The 16,030-nt window shown below is 38.3% G+C and overlaps 1 pseudogene; it reads right to left on the bottom strand.

The window, feature by feature from the left end:
- LOC118591427 overlaps nucleotides 1–14,682 on the bottom strand; it is a 30,358-nt pseudogene extending 15,676 nt beyond the window's left edge.
- Nucleotides 14,683–16,030: the final 1,348 nt, after the last annotated feature.

Genomic DNA, 16,030 nt, shown 5'->3' with positions numbered 1-16,030 from the left:
AAGATCTTTTGAGGTAGGAATATCCAATTTTTTATCTGTAATACACATTTGAATGGTAGCTTATGTAAAGGACATGGAAGAAGGATGCATGCTCTCTCTTTTCTTGCACCTTTTGCTCTCCTCAGCAAGTCCTTTCCATCACTGGCTTTGGAGGATTATCAGGAATGTGAGATACACTGAGGGCAAGCTGAGACATCAAGCCTTGTGGAATTCACCACTACTGGATTCTTGGATCTTTCATTCTTAAGCCAGCATAGTTGGATTTGCTAGAACATGGTGAGCTATTCCTCTAAATTGCTGCTCTATATAGAGACACTAGTCTTGTTAATCACAAAAATCCCGACTAATACATGATAGATCCCTAGGTTTTCCTGACTGTCAAAACAGACAAATTTTAACTAACACAATCCTATAAGAAAAGTCTATTAAGTGTGCATAATTTTGAAACAGGGGATACATTGTCAATGAATCCAATAAGCAAAAGCTAAGAAAAGAATAAAAGTATCATTTCAGAAAAATTGATTATCTCCTCAGAGGTTGTGAATGGGTTCAGGGCATGAAGGTCAATTGTGGAGAAGAAGAAGAAAATGTAAGAATATGTTCAAAATTATGAGATTATAAAAAAGAATGTATTTTTAATGAAATCGTATTTCCAAATATAGAAGAAAAGTTATTGATACTTAGTGATTTCACTCAGGTAAATTAAGGCCATGTACAATACAATTGCTATTGTATTGAACATCAATCAACAGTGAGATTTCAAGTTACAAAGAAACCATCAGCTCTGCATCACTCTAGAACTCCACACATGTGACCTTATCTTAGAATCATAAGCATGTCTTTTAGTGGAATATGCCCAGCAATTATCAAATGCTAAGTGTACACTGTGTTTAATTAAATGACATTTGTTGAGAGGAATTGTAAAATGCAATGTGAATCACAGTTCCAGAAGAGCTGACCTAATGTCAGCAAAATTTATGGAGATGTAGAGATTTCAGGTCTGGCTAGTGGCAATGAGCCAGGGTTATTCATTTGCTAGTGTTTTAAAGCAACAAACATTGCAAAATGCTATATTTAAAAGCCATAGTAACATATCCCACCTCCTTATTTCCCTCTATTGTCATTATATTGAAGGCAAATATGAGGTTTTCCAAAGAGTCCTCAGCTCATTCAGTAATGAACACTGAAGATATTGAGGATCCTGGGAATTTGGGAGGATCATTTTCATTGCAATTACTTCATTCTGTAGTCAGGCTTTTCCAATTATTTTTGTTGTTTGATCTATGTTCTCTTTCTAACTGGTAAATGCAAAGGCTCATGATGAGCAACATCAACTCTGAGAGTGTAAGGAAAATGTCATTTGAGAGTGAGGGAAACCCAGGGCCCATGGCACACAAGACACATGGTGGTAAGAAGAGAGGAGGAAGAAGTTAGAAAATATGCACAGTGAGGTGTGTGGAGAGGAGCACAGCTAAGCTGCCCAAGTGCTCTTGACAGCAATCCCCAGAAGTCCCTACACTCAGAACTCATTTACTCCCTGGGCCACCACAGAGCACAGTTACTTAATGTACACTTATTTTTCTTACATTTCTTATATGGGACCAGCAGATTTATTTGTAGTGATCTGCTCCAATGTGGAACCTTTCTTATTTATCTTCTGATTGTATCTTTTTTTCCATTTTCTTGCTGTTTCAAGCCTCAAACAGCAGAATCACTAGAATCATTAGAATTAAGGCAGTTACAGGCATTCAGAGTAAATTATCAACTGTGTGACCTTAGGGTTGTGAGGATGTTTGTTCTGCATAAAGTGGTCAGAGAAGTCAGGTCACACCGAAAGCTTCCTGCCATTACTGAATATTCACACATCCTCCCCAACATCTCAGACAGAACTAAGCTCTTTGTGTCTATCTCTTTATCTAAAATTTTCCTTCACCCCTGATTCTTATTTGGTCATGCAGTTTTCATGTTGTAATGATCTGAGATTCCCCAGTGAATCAAATAATTTGAACATACTATATGAAGGGCTGAAAGTAACTGAGCCATTCCTCTGAGCTCTTTTTGTGGTGAATAATTCTTTTTACTATAAGTTAAAGGCCAATCCATCTTTCAGATCTTGCATGAAGTTTTTCTGCTGCTTCTGAGTGGGTATTAAGTCGTTACCCCAACTTTCCAACTTCACAGGAGTGGTCTGACAATGTTCTGTAGCACCATCAGAGAGGTTGTTGTCAGGAGGTCCTTCCAGTTAGAGGTTTGTCCTATCAGGACTATCACAGGAAGGGGAATTGCTCTTTTTTCTTCAGCTCAGGAACTTGGTTAAGTACTCCTGTCTCTGAAGAGTCTTTAGATAAAATGGGTTTTGTTCTATTCCTAAGCTTTCCACATGTCCTTTGTGTTTTCCAAGCAAGAGAATGAACATTCACATGCCACAGCATTTTATTTCACAAATAGAGACAATTGCAGACTCCAGATGTGCAAAACTGATGTTGAAAACCAGCACAGTGTCTTAAGAAAAGACACATTTATGATCTAACAACTGGAGGCCACAATCTCAAGGTGGCTCCATAGTGTGGAGGCAAGTATTCCTTCAGACAGGACTCAGAGCAGACTCGGCCCTCTTTTCTCCCTGAGCTCCAATGGTCCCCCCACCTTTGCCACAATGTTGTGCTCCATAGTACCCAAGGACCAGCATTTTTCAATCCTGTTCTCCTTCCTCACTGGTTTCTATGAGGTCAAACCTGTTGTCCCCTTGTTTACACTATCAACATGTTATCATTGTGTTGAGACCACTTTGCTTAAGCTCTTCCAGCTCCTTGACTTAAGTCTTATCTGGAAAAAGAGTTAATAAATGCAAGTCCTGGGAGTGAGAATGCAGACATCTTTGGTTCTGTTTTTCTGCTTAGAGAAAGATTTTTCCATTACCTCATTTTGTGTTTGTTGATCTCTTTCCCTTATCCCAGGGACATAATCCTATTTCCACCAAGTGCTCAGCATGCCTGTATGATGTGTTAAGCTATCCTCTGATGATGACCTGAAATAAAGATAGTGTCTCCCTTTTTCAGTTATATTAGCTAAGATTTCCACATAAGATCCATATTGTATTGGACATATAATTATTTTATTATGGAAGATGTGAGGGTTTCACAATACTTGTCCTTGCATCGACAGTATTCTTCTATCTTTCTTTCCTTTTTTTTTTTTTTTTTTTTGGTTTTTTGAGACAGGGTTTCTCTGTGTAGCTTTGCGCCTTTCCTGGAACTTACTTGGTAGCCCGGGCTGGCCTCGAACTCACAGAGATCCTCCTGCTTCTGCCTCCCGAGTGCCGAGATTAAAGGTGTGCCCTGCCACCATCCAGCAATATGATTCTTTGCTGAAGGACAGGTAAGAGCTGAAAGAGGAAGGGGTTTTGATTGGTGGTGTTAACTATTTAAAATTGCCTAATAGCATATAAATAGTTTGCCACCTCTGATTTGGTTTAGTAATCACAATTACATTCATTGTTGTACCCCCTTGTACTAGGATGGCATTGCTTAATTATTTCCATTGATGTCTTAAGAAGAGTATTGCATTGTTCCTGTCACCCTGGGGAACGTTCTCATAGCACTGTGGTTTAGATGATTATTAGAGTAGCAGATTATTTTCATGATTGTCTCAGGGATCCCTAGCTAGACCACTGTCAATCACCATTCTATATTAGTTTCTACATTACTTGTAGAGCATAAGGGAAACAGGGATCATGGAGTCTCCAGAGTGATAATTTAATGAACATCAAAGGGAACAAACAAACAAATAAACAAACACACAAAAAGGGTAGGAGACATATTTCTTTCTAAGTCAATAAAGGACAAGTTATCTGGAACTTTCAAGAACATGATGAATCTCATATTTCAAAAATATACTGTGATATCAACACACGCTGTGTCTCTTATACTCAAAGTATTGAAGTGACTGCATTTCTCGATGTATTTTTGGACTTCTATAGGCAAGTAGGAGTACTTAAAAAGATGAACATATCTTGCACATGTTTCTCAAAGTGACAAAATATCATCAGCTTCTCTCACATTGAACTGAACCATGGAAGATAACAGAACAAGACATACCTCATAGATGAGTGGATAGATCTGGAAACAATAATAATCATTCTGAGAAAACTAACCTTATCCAAAGAATATAAATGCTGGATGTTTTCACTCATTTGAGGTGTTAGGCTTGAAACATCATATGAGTGTATTGCGTTTGAAATACCCATAGATGTTAGGAAATTAGTCAGAGACCACAGGAGCAAAACTGATGGGGATGATGGATACAACAATCTACCATAGTGGAATAAAGAAGAATCAAGGTTCAGGAATGGTTCGTGGTGTGGTAGATGGGAGACTGTGTAGAGCATTGAATAGATAATGGGATTACTAGCCCTAAAGGGAATTTGATATGATCACAAGAAACGGTATTACTGTAGGATCCTCCATGCCTCCGTGTGTGTGTGTGTGTGTGTGTGTGTGTGTGTGTGTGTGTGTGTGTGTGTGTAGCATTTAATTGGAGTTACCTTAGAATCGAGTCACAATTCTAATAGCAGACCCCACAAGAAAACAAACAAAATATGCCTTGTCAGGACTATGGTACCATTGTCAGAACTGTTAGACTATAAAGCTCACATCTACATCCTCAGAGCTAGTGTCACAAAGAAGAGAGAAAAAGGCATTTGTTTATTGTTTTTTACTGCCATCCAATTACCTGAAAATTTCTGACACGTATCACCATGAGGAGCAGGGATTGCCAGTGCTTACATGATATTTGGGGTCATCTATCACATCTGTTTCTTATACTGATTGTTTCCCCCCTTGACTGAAATGACACCTAACTACTTGAGGGGTGTCTTGGTCCTGGAGGACATGAGAATGGAAGGGAGGGACTGGGGAGAAGGTAGGGGGGGGGGCAGGAGGGGGAGGACAGGGGAACCCATGCTGATGTATAAAATTAAAACACATAATAATAATAAAAAAGGGGAAAAAAGGGAAAAAAAGACAAAAATGTGGTAGGGCCATTATAGGGGAGAAAAGGCATCATTTGCTCCAGTCATCTGTGGGTCCTATGGCTGTACAAGTTTGAACTCTGACTAACAAGAAGAGTGTACCTCTTGTTACACATCCTTTCCAATATAAGCTGTCTGCAGTTTTTTTGATCTTAGCTATTCTGTCTGGAGTAAGATGGTATCTTAGAGTCATTTTGATTTGCATTTCCCTGGTGACTAATGTCATTGAGCAACTCCTTAAATGTCTTTCTGTCATTTGGGATTCTTCTATGGATAATTCTCTGGTTAGATCTGTAGAGTGTTCATCTAGCCTGGGGATTGTGTTCTTTGTTCTATGTGCTCCAGTTCAATATCATGTTGAATGTCAAAGCCTCAGTGGTGATTTAAATCATTATTAATGCATTGCTCTGTGCTTAACCCTTCTCTTCAGTGATTTCCTAAGTATATATTTATTGTTACTTTTCATATGTACTTGAACACCTAGTTCTTTAATCCCAAAGGGAAGTTTATTGGCATACTACTGAGGACTGTCTTTCATGTATAATTAAACTCAGGGACAGACATATTTAGATGACAAATAAAAGGCTCATCAACAGCTTATTTCACTGCACTGTGAATGTCTATCAGAAGCTTTTGGGTGGAATATAATTGCAGATATATAACTTTTGGTCATTTCTTTTATAATGATATTTTCTACTTATTCTTTGAGAATTTCAAACATACAGAAAATTCATATTGATAATCTCTACCACAACTCTTCCTGAAACACCTCCGGAACCTTACCCAGGCAATCTCCCCTCAAACTTCATTTTTGCTTTATCATTGGATTTCTATTCACTGGGATTTAAGTCCAAAGTCTAGCTGAGAATTTTTCTTATAATTATCATCTTCCTGACGAAACTTTTCTGTGTTTAAAAACAGTGGACTTGGATAACTGAACTCTATGAAAAATAGCTTATTTTCAATACCTTACCAATTCCTAATTCATGAGGCATCCTTAAGAATAAATATCCTGTGTTTACACATATTTATTTTTTAAGATTTATTTTATATTTAGCAGGCACTCTCCCCTCCCTTTCTCTCAAGTGTGTTTATATGTGTGTACATGTATACCTGTATGTATGTATGTTTGTGTTTGTGTGTGTGTGTGTGTGTGTGTGTGTGTGTGTGAGAGAGAGAGAGAGAGAGAGAGAGAGAGAGAGAGAGAGAGAGAGAGAGAGAGAGAACCAGGATTAAAAGCTGAGTAGACGCTGATAAAAAAACTGGGATATTATAAAATTAGTTGGTGCTCTTTAACAAGAAACTATTTCCAGCCTCATCACCCAACTCGCTAAAGCACTGATTTATCACCTTGACTTGCCTTTTGTTCACATAACAGCTTCAGATTCAGACCCATTTTCTGTTCCATCTTATTAGAAAAGGGAAAGAATGATTTACAAGATGTCAGTGATTGCAAAACAGATTTAAATGAAAAAAATAAAAGTGATAATTTATTTCAAATCTTATTTTACATTGTCTGGGCTACAGGCTTCATTTTTCTGCATACATAAGGCAGAAAATGATTCTCAAATTGTCGAATCATCTATATATCTGTCTGTCTATCTATTTATCTATCTCTTATTTATTGACATATATTCATATATACATATGTAATTAAGAGTATAAATATTAGAAAGATTTTATATTTTCATAAAATTGTAATTAATATATGGTGACTTTTTGGTCAGTGGCGAGCTTTGATATTTACACACACACACACACACATATATATGTACAAGACATAATGATTACACAAATCAAATGAAGCCAATAAGGACCCTAAACAACATAGTAGAATTAAAATAATAAGAAATACAATAGGAGCCAGGCCCTAGGGGCACACACCTTCAATCTCAGCACTCGGAAGGCAGAGGCAGACAAGTCTCTGAGTTCAAGGCCAGCCTGATATACAGAGTTAGTTTCAGGACATCCAGGGCTACACAGAGAAACCCTGTTTTGAAGTACAAAGAAATACAATAGTAAACAATGAAAACCTAAAGCATGGATAAAACTGAACCTGTTTGGCAATGCCTCAAATAAATGAAACAAATGAAATTTCAATACAAATAAACCTGTATTTCTAGAACATGGCTTCTGCAAAATTCTTTGCGCAGTAGACAGAAACAGATGACATACAGGGAAGGGAACGCTTCAGCAATGCTTGCCTATTTCCTTGGCCTTCAAGAAAATTCTCATACATTTCTTCCTACATTAGTTCTAACTGTCTCCACTTCTAGCCTTTGCTCTGAGCTCTCTTCCTTCCCTCTTCACGTACAAGATTGTCTTCAAAGCTTTGCTCATGTTTTCACTCTAACTGGTTAGCTCAGCTACCTTCCAAAGTTAATAAGACTAAGGCAGACAGAAACAAATTTTTGAGACATGGTTTCTCTTTGTAGCCCTAGCTTTCTTAGAACTCTCTCTGTAGACCAAGCTGGTCTTGAACTCAGACCAGCATCTGCTTTCCAAGGGTTAGAATTAATGGTATTACTCCAGCTTGTTTGCTCTGCTATCACCAGAATTTAAATAAGAGGAATGCAGACAGAAAATTTTTGTGACAATTGGTGGGTTGAGTGCCTACTATGTATGCATTCTTCTGCACAGGCTCCTTCGACCAATGTCTAGCTAGCAGGTGATAAAGCTTCCAGTCTTCTATGGGAAGCCTTCTACGATTCTGTCTTATATCTAATTAACAAGAGACTCACAGGATATATCCAAGAGCAAGATCAAATAATTTATAAGGAAATGGAGAATGCAACATGAGACAGTAAAAACTCAAGATAATTTAATACAACTTTTTATATCCAGCCTTGACACTTTAAGAACATGCAATATTTTTACATGATTCCTGAAAACAATTTCACTGGACATTAAAAGATGTGAAAATTAACATGATTGAGAAGACCCCATGGAGTAGCTGCATGAGTACACTAAGTTACACCATATGAATTTGTGGTAGGAAGAAGGATGGTTAGGTGTTTGGGGTATCACACTCAAAGTTGGAGTGGACAGTGGCACTACTTTTGTAATATACCTCTTTCATTACTGTTTTATCTATCTTAGTACTCATGGATACTTGTTCCAAGGTGACTTCCACATGAAAGACAGAAAGAGAGAGAGAGAGAGAGAGAGAGAGAGAGAGAGAGAGAGAGAGAGAGAAGAGTTAGTTCAATTCTTTGTTTGGAGGAGGTCTTGGCTTTATTAGGAGTTGATAGAATTAGAAAAGGACTGATTCAACTTTGACCAGCTTTTATATCTGTTCAGGATTGACCACAGCATTCAGGTTTCTCCATCATTCTCTTATCTGTCTTATCAATCTGTCCCTTTTTGCTGGCATCTAGTAGGCCAAGACAATTAAATACTAAAAGACCTTTTGAGGCACATAATTAGCCAGGCCCCTGCCCTGAGGACCTCCAACTGCCACATCACACCACACTTTAATTCTCCTGATGGCTGGATCCAACCCTTGTCCCAGAGTACAAAGCCCAAGCTCTTGACTTGAAATTCCACCAATCCCCACCTTGTAAAGCTTCACCTAGCAAGTTCCACCTCCCTCCCCAAGAAACTATATATAAAATGTCTGCTGCTCAGTTCTCCACTGTTTCTTGCCCAAGCAGAGGACGCCACTCTCCTGGTTTTCTCTAATAAAACTCTTGTACGTGGTCTTTTGTGATGGGTGACTTTGTGGTATTCTTTTGCTCCTGACTTCCAGGATGCTTTTCCATCCAAGATGTAATGCTCACACTTACATCTTCAGATATTATTAGGGCCCTTAACTGAGATATGGATCAAGGATAGAGGATAGATCAAAAAGGCATCTCCTCACCCTGAAACATTGTTGATAGAATGTTTGATTGTGGTACCAACCCAAAGAGATGAACCTACAGATCAATTATTAGAACACAGAGTCTCAGTGATATTCTTGGTTGTCAACTTGGCTACTTCTGAAATTAACAAAAACTCAAATGACTGTGATCTCTTGTGAGGGACTTTTTCTTAACTGAATAATTTGATGAGGGAAGACCAACTTATAGTACTCAGGATCTTTGAGATGGAAAGAAAAACCTTTAATCAAGATTTTTTGAAGTGGGAATATCCACTAATTTGAATTACACCTTCTCCTGTCAGTTTATATAATGGACATGGAAAATGGAAGCTTGATCTCTTTGCCCACATAGTCTGCTCTCCTTTGCAAGTTCACTCCTTCACTGGCATTAGAGTTTAATTCTTTGGAATTCTAGCATATACTGAAGACTAGCTGAGACATACAGCACTGTGGAAGAAATAACAGCTGGACTCTTGGAACGTTCATTCATAAAGAGCCATCATTATATTAGCTCAACAACTGTAAGCCATTCTATTAAATCACTTTAAGTCATTAAATAGAGAGATATCTGTCTAACTCTACCTATCTATCTATCTATCTATCTATCTATCTATCTATCTATCTATCTCTCTATCTATCTATCTATACATATATCTTTATATCTATCTATCTATCTTTCTATAGGTATATCTATATCCATATATCTATATATATAAATCTGTCCATATCTATATCTATATTCACTTTGGCCTATGAGAAAGCCTTGACAATGTGAGAGCTTAATAACTAATACAGTTTACATTAATGGATATTCCACACAAAACAAAAATGGCAATGGTTGTCATGCATCAAACACAGTATCAAAAGGTGAAAACACCACTTGGTCAGCCATGAAAAATTTTGAATACAAATAAAAATGAATGACTCAGAGTGTCTTATTCATTAATTTGTGAACGTATATGTATATATAACAGCAATGAATAGTAAAACGAAGGCCGTGGATTTGGGAGTGAACAGTGGGTTTGGGGGTAGTGAAAGTGCAGTTAGGAGGAGAAGGAGGGGAGAAATGGCATATTTATACTTCATTTTAAAAATTTAAAAGAGAAATCCATTAGTTTCTGTGTACAGGAAATATGGTATCTGTTAGGATAGTCAGCAATCTAATTACAGAAGAAGGCCAGTTCAGGCACCCTTTCCACTGTTGCTAGGAGAGTTGCTGGTAGCATCTTTATGGAATCTTGGGAATTTACCTAGAACCATGTATTACACTTGGCCATAATGGCCCCATCTATCAAGATAGCTGTCAATGTATAAAACCATACAGACACAATGAAACAAACATATCAATCAGCCACATGATCATCTCATTAGATGCCGAAAAAGCCTTTGACAGAAACCTACTCTCCTTCATGATAAAGACCTTAGAGAGATCAGAAATACAAGGAACATTCCTAAACATAATAAAGGCAATTTACAACAAGCCAACATCAAATTAAATGGAGAGAAACTCAAAGTGATTCCACTAAAATCAGGAACAAGACAAGGCTGTCCACTCTCCCCATATTTATTCAATATAGTACTTGAAGTTCTAGCTAGAGCAATAAGACAACAAAAGGAGATCAAAGGGATACAGAATTGGAAAAGAAGAAGTCAAGCTTTCACTATTTGCAGACGATATGATAGTATACATAAGTGGCTCCAAAAATTCTACTAGTGAACTCCTACAGCTGATAAACTCCTTCAGTAAAGTGGAAGAATACAAGATCAACTCAAATAAATCAATAGTCCTCTTATATAAAAATGAAAAAGGGACTGAGAAAGAAGTCAGAGAAATATCACCCTTTACAATAGCCAAAATAATATAAAAATACCTTGGGATAACACTAACTAAACAAGTGAAGGACCTTTTTGATAAGAACTTTAAATCTTTAAAGAAAGAAATTGAAGATGTCAGAAAATAGAAAGATCTCCCATGCTCATGGATAGGCAGGATTAACATAGTAAAAATGGCAAACTTACCAAAAGCAATCTGCAACTCATGGTGAATTTTGATATTATCTTCCACTAGAACTCAATGGTACCCACCCAATGTGAAATGTAATATTAGCCAGTGATATGTAAACAGAATGCATCCCTGTGAATATATGGAAAGGTTTTGTAACATCTGTTTGATATTAAAACATCAATGTCCTACATTACAATTAAACATAGAGATGTTGACAGAAGCAATATTTTTCATTATGACATAGCCATTCCTCCAAAATTCTCACAAACACTTTTAATAAGGTCATATTTGAATAAGTTTCAGGTAACATATTTGATGGACAATGTCAGAAATGTCCCCTGATGATGAGGAAAAATGCAATGTGTCCCTTCTGTCTATGATGTACAGCACAGCACTTAAAATTTTAGGTAACACAACCAGGCAAGTAAATTAAATACAGTGTGTGCATAATTGGAAAAATAGATAGGTTGTCAAAGAATATAGTAAAAAAAAGCTAACAAAGGAATAAAAGTGTCATTTCATAGAAACTGATTATCTTTTCGGGAGCTCTGTCTGATGCTAAGCTGGGGAGGATGTATGAATATGATCAAAACACATTTTATGAGATTGTCAAAGAAAAAATAAAACAATCTTTTAAGAGAAACCATGTTTCAAATGTAGTGGAAATTTAATATTCATAATTAATGATTGCATCCTGGTAGATTAAGGCCACATACAAAATAATTCCCTTTTATTAAACATCAATAAACACTGATATTTCAAATTACAAGGAAAACATAAACTCAATATTGCTCCTGAATTCCACACATGTGACCTTATCTTGGAATTATGACTGATTTTGAGTAGAATAAGTAATGTAGTTCGCAAAGGCCAAGTGTAGAACACGTTAAATGAAATATTTTTGAGTGGAAGTGTAAAAGGTAATGTAAATCATACAGGTTCTGGATAGCTGTTCTCAATTCACTTAATTTAGTGGAGATATAGAGACTTAGGCTCTGGCTAATGTCAGTGTGCGACGTTTGTTAGTTACAAGTGTTTTGAAATATCAATCTTGGTAACATGCTATACTTCAAAGCCATGGCAACAACATCCCTCCTCTTTATTTCTCACTATCATCATTACTTTGGAGGCAAATACTAAGTTTTCCAGAAGAATCCTCAGATCATTCTAGCAATGAACACTGAAGATACTGGTTTCCAGGGAATGAGAGTTTGGAGCATCATTTTTATCCCACTTAATTCAATCATGGTATCTGGCTTTTCCAATTATTTTTTTTGTTTGAACTGTGTTCTCTTACTCAACAGTAAAGGAAAAAAGGCTAAGTATGAACAACATTGACTTTGGCAATGTGCAGGAAAATGTTATTTGACAGTGAGGGAAAGTAAGTGCCCATGACATACATGAGGTATGGAAGTAAGAAGAGAGGAGGAAGTAGTGAACATATATCCACACTGAAATGTGGAGAAAAGTGTACAATTGAGTAGAAAAGTGCTCTTGACAGAAACCTACACAATTCCCTACATCCGGAACACATTGGCTTCCAGGATGTTCAAAGGGCATCTAGTTTTCTTTACAGTTCTTTCTTTGTGTATCTTCCATGGTTGGCGCAAGTGTGAAACCTTGTGGACTTTTGTGTTTATCTCCTTATTGCATCTGTTCCAATTTTCTTTCTTTGCCAAGCCGCTAACCACAGAATCACCAGAGTAACTAAAACCAAGGCACCCATGATCATTCGGATGAGATTTTCAACTGTGTGACCTTCATGCAGTGAAGCTGGGGGTTCTGTAAACAGCAGTCAAAGAAGTCACATCAAACAATAAACTTCTCACAGTAAATGGTTGTGCACCTAGTCTCCCATCTCCTTGACAGAACTATACATTTAGTGTCTTTCTCTTCATCTAGAATTCTCCATTTCACCTGATTCTCATATGGTCATAGTTTTCAGGTTCTACTGGTCTGAGCTTCCCCAGAGGATCAAATATTTTGAGTAGACTATATAAAATGCTTAAGAGAGCTGGGCCATTCCTCTGAGCTCCTCATGCTTTCAATTTTTTTTTATTTTTACGAAAATGCATGTTATTTTCATGGGAGTTCATCTTGCAGATCTAGCAAAAACATTTCCTGCTGCTTTTAGGTGGGAAATAAGTCAGCTTTCCCTAATTTCCCAACTTCTGATGAATTATGATTTCACACATTGCTCTACCCACCTCCCATGAGAACTCTTACTTACCATTCTCAGTGTGGGTGGGAGACAGGTCCTTGGACTCTGCCAAAGATATATGGAGAGGTGAGAATTTGAACTTCAAGCACGTGACTGTGGAGTAACAATTTCTACCTCAATCCAGACTTTAATTACAACTGGCCATCACCTTGTTTTAGACCGGATTTTGTGCCTCTGGATTCCTGTTTGTCTATCAAGGTCACAGCTCAGGTCCACCCAGCCTCAGCAAAGCATGCCATTGAATATAAGGAAAGGACTGAGATTCTGAGGGACACAAGACTTCCTGATGGAGTCTGTGCACCGTTTTTAACCACAAGGTTTTGGTGACTCTCTGTTATCATGCGACTGTGCCTTTTATTTCAGGAAATAGAAACAAGAGGAGAGTGAAGGACTGAGGATGCCATTGGAGACTGTTCTGATTAGGTTTTGCTAACTTGATACAATCTCGATTCATCTGAGAAGCAACTTAAATTGAGAAAATGCTTCCATCCTATTGTCCTGTAGGCAAGTCTGTGGTGGAATTTATTAATTGATGGAATGATAGCTGATGTGGGGAGGGGGCAATTCCAATCCTTGATAGTATAAGAAAACAGTCTGAGCAAGTTACTGGGCAGTAAGCCTGTAAGCAACGTTCCATCATGGTCCCTTGTTCAGTTCCTTCTTTGGGTGCCTACCTCTAATTCTTTTTGTGATTGACTATAAACTATAAAATGAAACAAACCTTTCTTCCACAAGTTGCTTTAGACCATGGTATTTTATCACAAAAATAGAAACCTAAGTAGTACAGAGGAAATATCTGATCACTCCATATACTGTCTGTTCTCAAGCCCTCCTGCCTCTGCTAAATTCCAAGGAGTCAGTGGGGGGAGCAGTTGCACCAGGGCAAGCTGATGGCTGCTGCTCTATGAGGTGTGAAAGTCTTTTGGAATGTAGAGTTTCATTACTTCATTCTATGCTAAAGCTCTTCTCAGAGCAGATCCCTAGCTGAGAGTATTCACTAAGAAAGGATGGATCAGGGGTCCTTACCTGAGACAAGGAGTGGAAGGGGGTCACTTGATTTTGACCACACCTGGGGACGGTTCCTAAAATAGCCATAGCATCTGAATGTACCATTGTGGATGGCAGTCACAGGGTCTAGAACGAAATGAGCCTGGAATTCTGAGGTGGAATTCTGCTGTGAGTCCAGGGTCCACGAGAGGTGGTGCTTTCCTTCCTGGATCAGAATGAATCTGCCAAATCCCCGTGATGAGCTACACTGCATGGTTATGGTCTCTCCTGAGGTCACAGCAGGGCTGGGCCAAACAGACAGGCTTGTTTTTTCATAGGCTCCTAGGATACAAGGGGAAGTGTTTGAAATGAACTTTAGCTACTCACATTGCCCTGTATTCTTGGGCTCTGAGTATAGTACCCCTGGGGAGTAGAACACCTCCCAAGGGAAGAGCCTGTAGTGGGACCCTGAGTATCCACTCACCTGTTAGCACCAGTTCCAGGGTGTCACTGTGTTCTGACAAGCCAGCAGGGCTCATATAGTAACATGTATATATTCCTACAAAGTCCTCTGTCATGTAATGGATGATGAACTTAACCTTGTCTGAGCGTTCCGGAGGGTATTGTCGGTCCCAAGGAACTGAGCTTCCTTCTTTAAGCACATAGTACTCCTGGGCCTCCCTGGAACCCTGACACCAAATAGCCACAGGTGCATATAAGTCAATCACAGTGTGTGGATGAGCCCAGATTTTGGGCTTTGGGAGGATTTCTACAAGAAAATAAAATGCTGAGTCCCAGTACAATCCTCCTTCAGACACCAAGTCTTAGCATAAAGTACTTACAGCCATCACAGCATTATCCATAAACTTTTTTCTGTCCACTTTGTGAAGAATTTACCAAGAGGAGAGCAGAAATAAAGTCTGGTATTCAGAGTGAAGCATAAAATCTTGGGATGAAGGAGACACTCACCTGCTAGGCCTGCAGTCTTCTGTCCCACACTCAGTTCTGAAAGAAAATTCACTTTGAGAGATTTTTTTCCATCTGAGAGCCAGGGTCAATATCTTGAGGTATCCAGATTCAATAAGACCTGGCTTGGAGCAGGGCTCCTTACAGACTTGAGTGTCCACTCTCCCTCTTCATGTCTTACCAAGGCACAGCAGCAGTTTGAGCATGAGGATCATGGTGAATCTTGGCATTGTTCTTGCTTGTGCTCCTAGGGCACCCTGACCATGTTCTGTAGAACCATCAGACAGGCTGTTTTCACACTGAGGGCAGGTCCTTCCTGTCATGGGTTTGCCACATCATTACTATCACCAGTTTACCAGGAGGGAAACTTCTCTTTTTTCTCCAGTGCATGAGTTTGGTCAATTACTTGGATCTCTGAAAAGTCTTTAGAGAAAATGGGTTTTTCAGTGTTCCTCACAGATTTTCCTGTTATACGTGTTTTTCATGCCAGAGAATGAGCATTCACATGTCACATCACAAAGAGAAGCAATTGCAAAAGTGATGTTGGTCCAAATCCGCACACTGTTCTAAGAAAAAATTCATTTATGATCTTACATTCTGAGGCCATAATCTCAAGGTGGCGCCATAGACTCAAGTTAAATGTTTGTTAAGTCAGAGCTCAGATCAGACGCTGTTCTCTTTGCTCCCTAAACTCCAATGGTCTTCCACATCTTTAATCACAATGTGATGATTCACTGAACCCAAGGACCAGAATTTTCCAATTCTGTTCTCCTTTCTTAATTGTTTCTGTGAGACTGACCCTTTTGCCCACTTGTTTGCATCTTCAAGATGTTACTATTTTGTTGAGACCATCAGGTTTAAGTCCTCCTCCAAGATCCTTAAGTACTGTCTGGTACTATCAGTAATAAGATTAGGTTCTGAACATAAGAATGTAGACATGCTTGGTTCTATTATTCAGCT

The sequence above is a fragment of the Onychomys torridus genome, chromosome 1 (assembly GCF_903995425.1).
Source record: "Onychomys torridus chromosome 1, mOncTor1.1, whole genome shotgun sequence".
In the NCBI taxonomy this organism is placed as follows: domain Eukaryota; kingdom Metazoa; phylum Chordata; class Mammalia; order Rodentia; family Cricetidae; genus Onychomys; species Onychomys torridus.
Note: the sequence above shows the minus strand (reverse complement) of the source record. Positions and strands in the feature narration are given on the sequence as shown.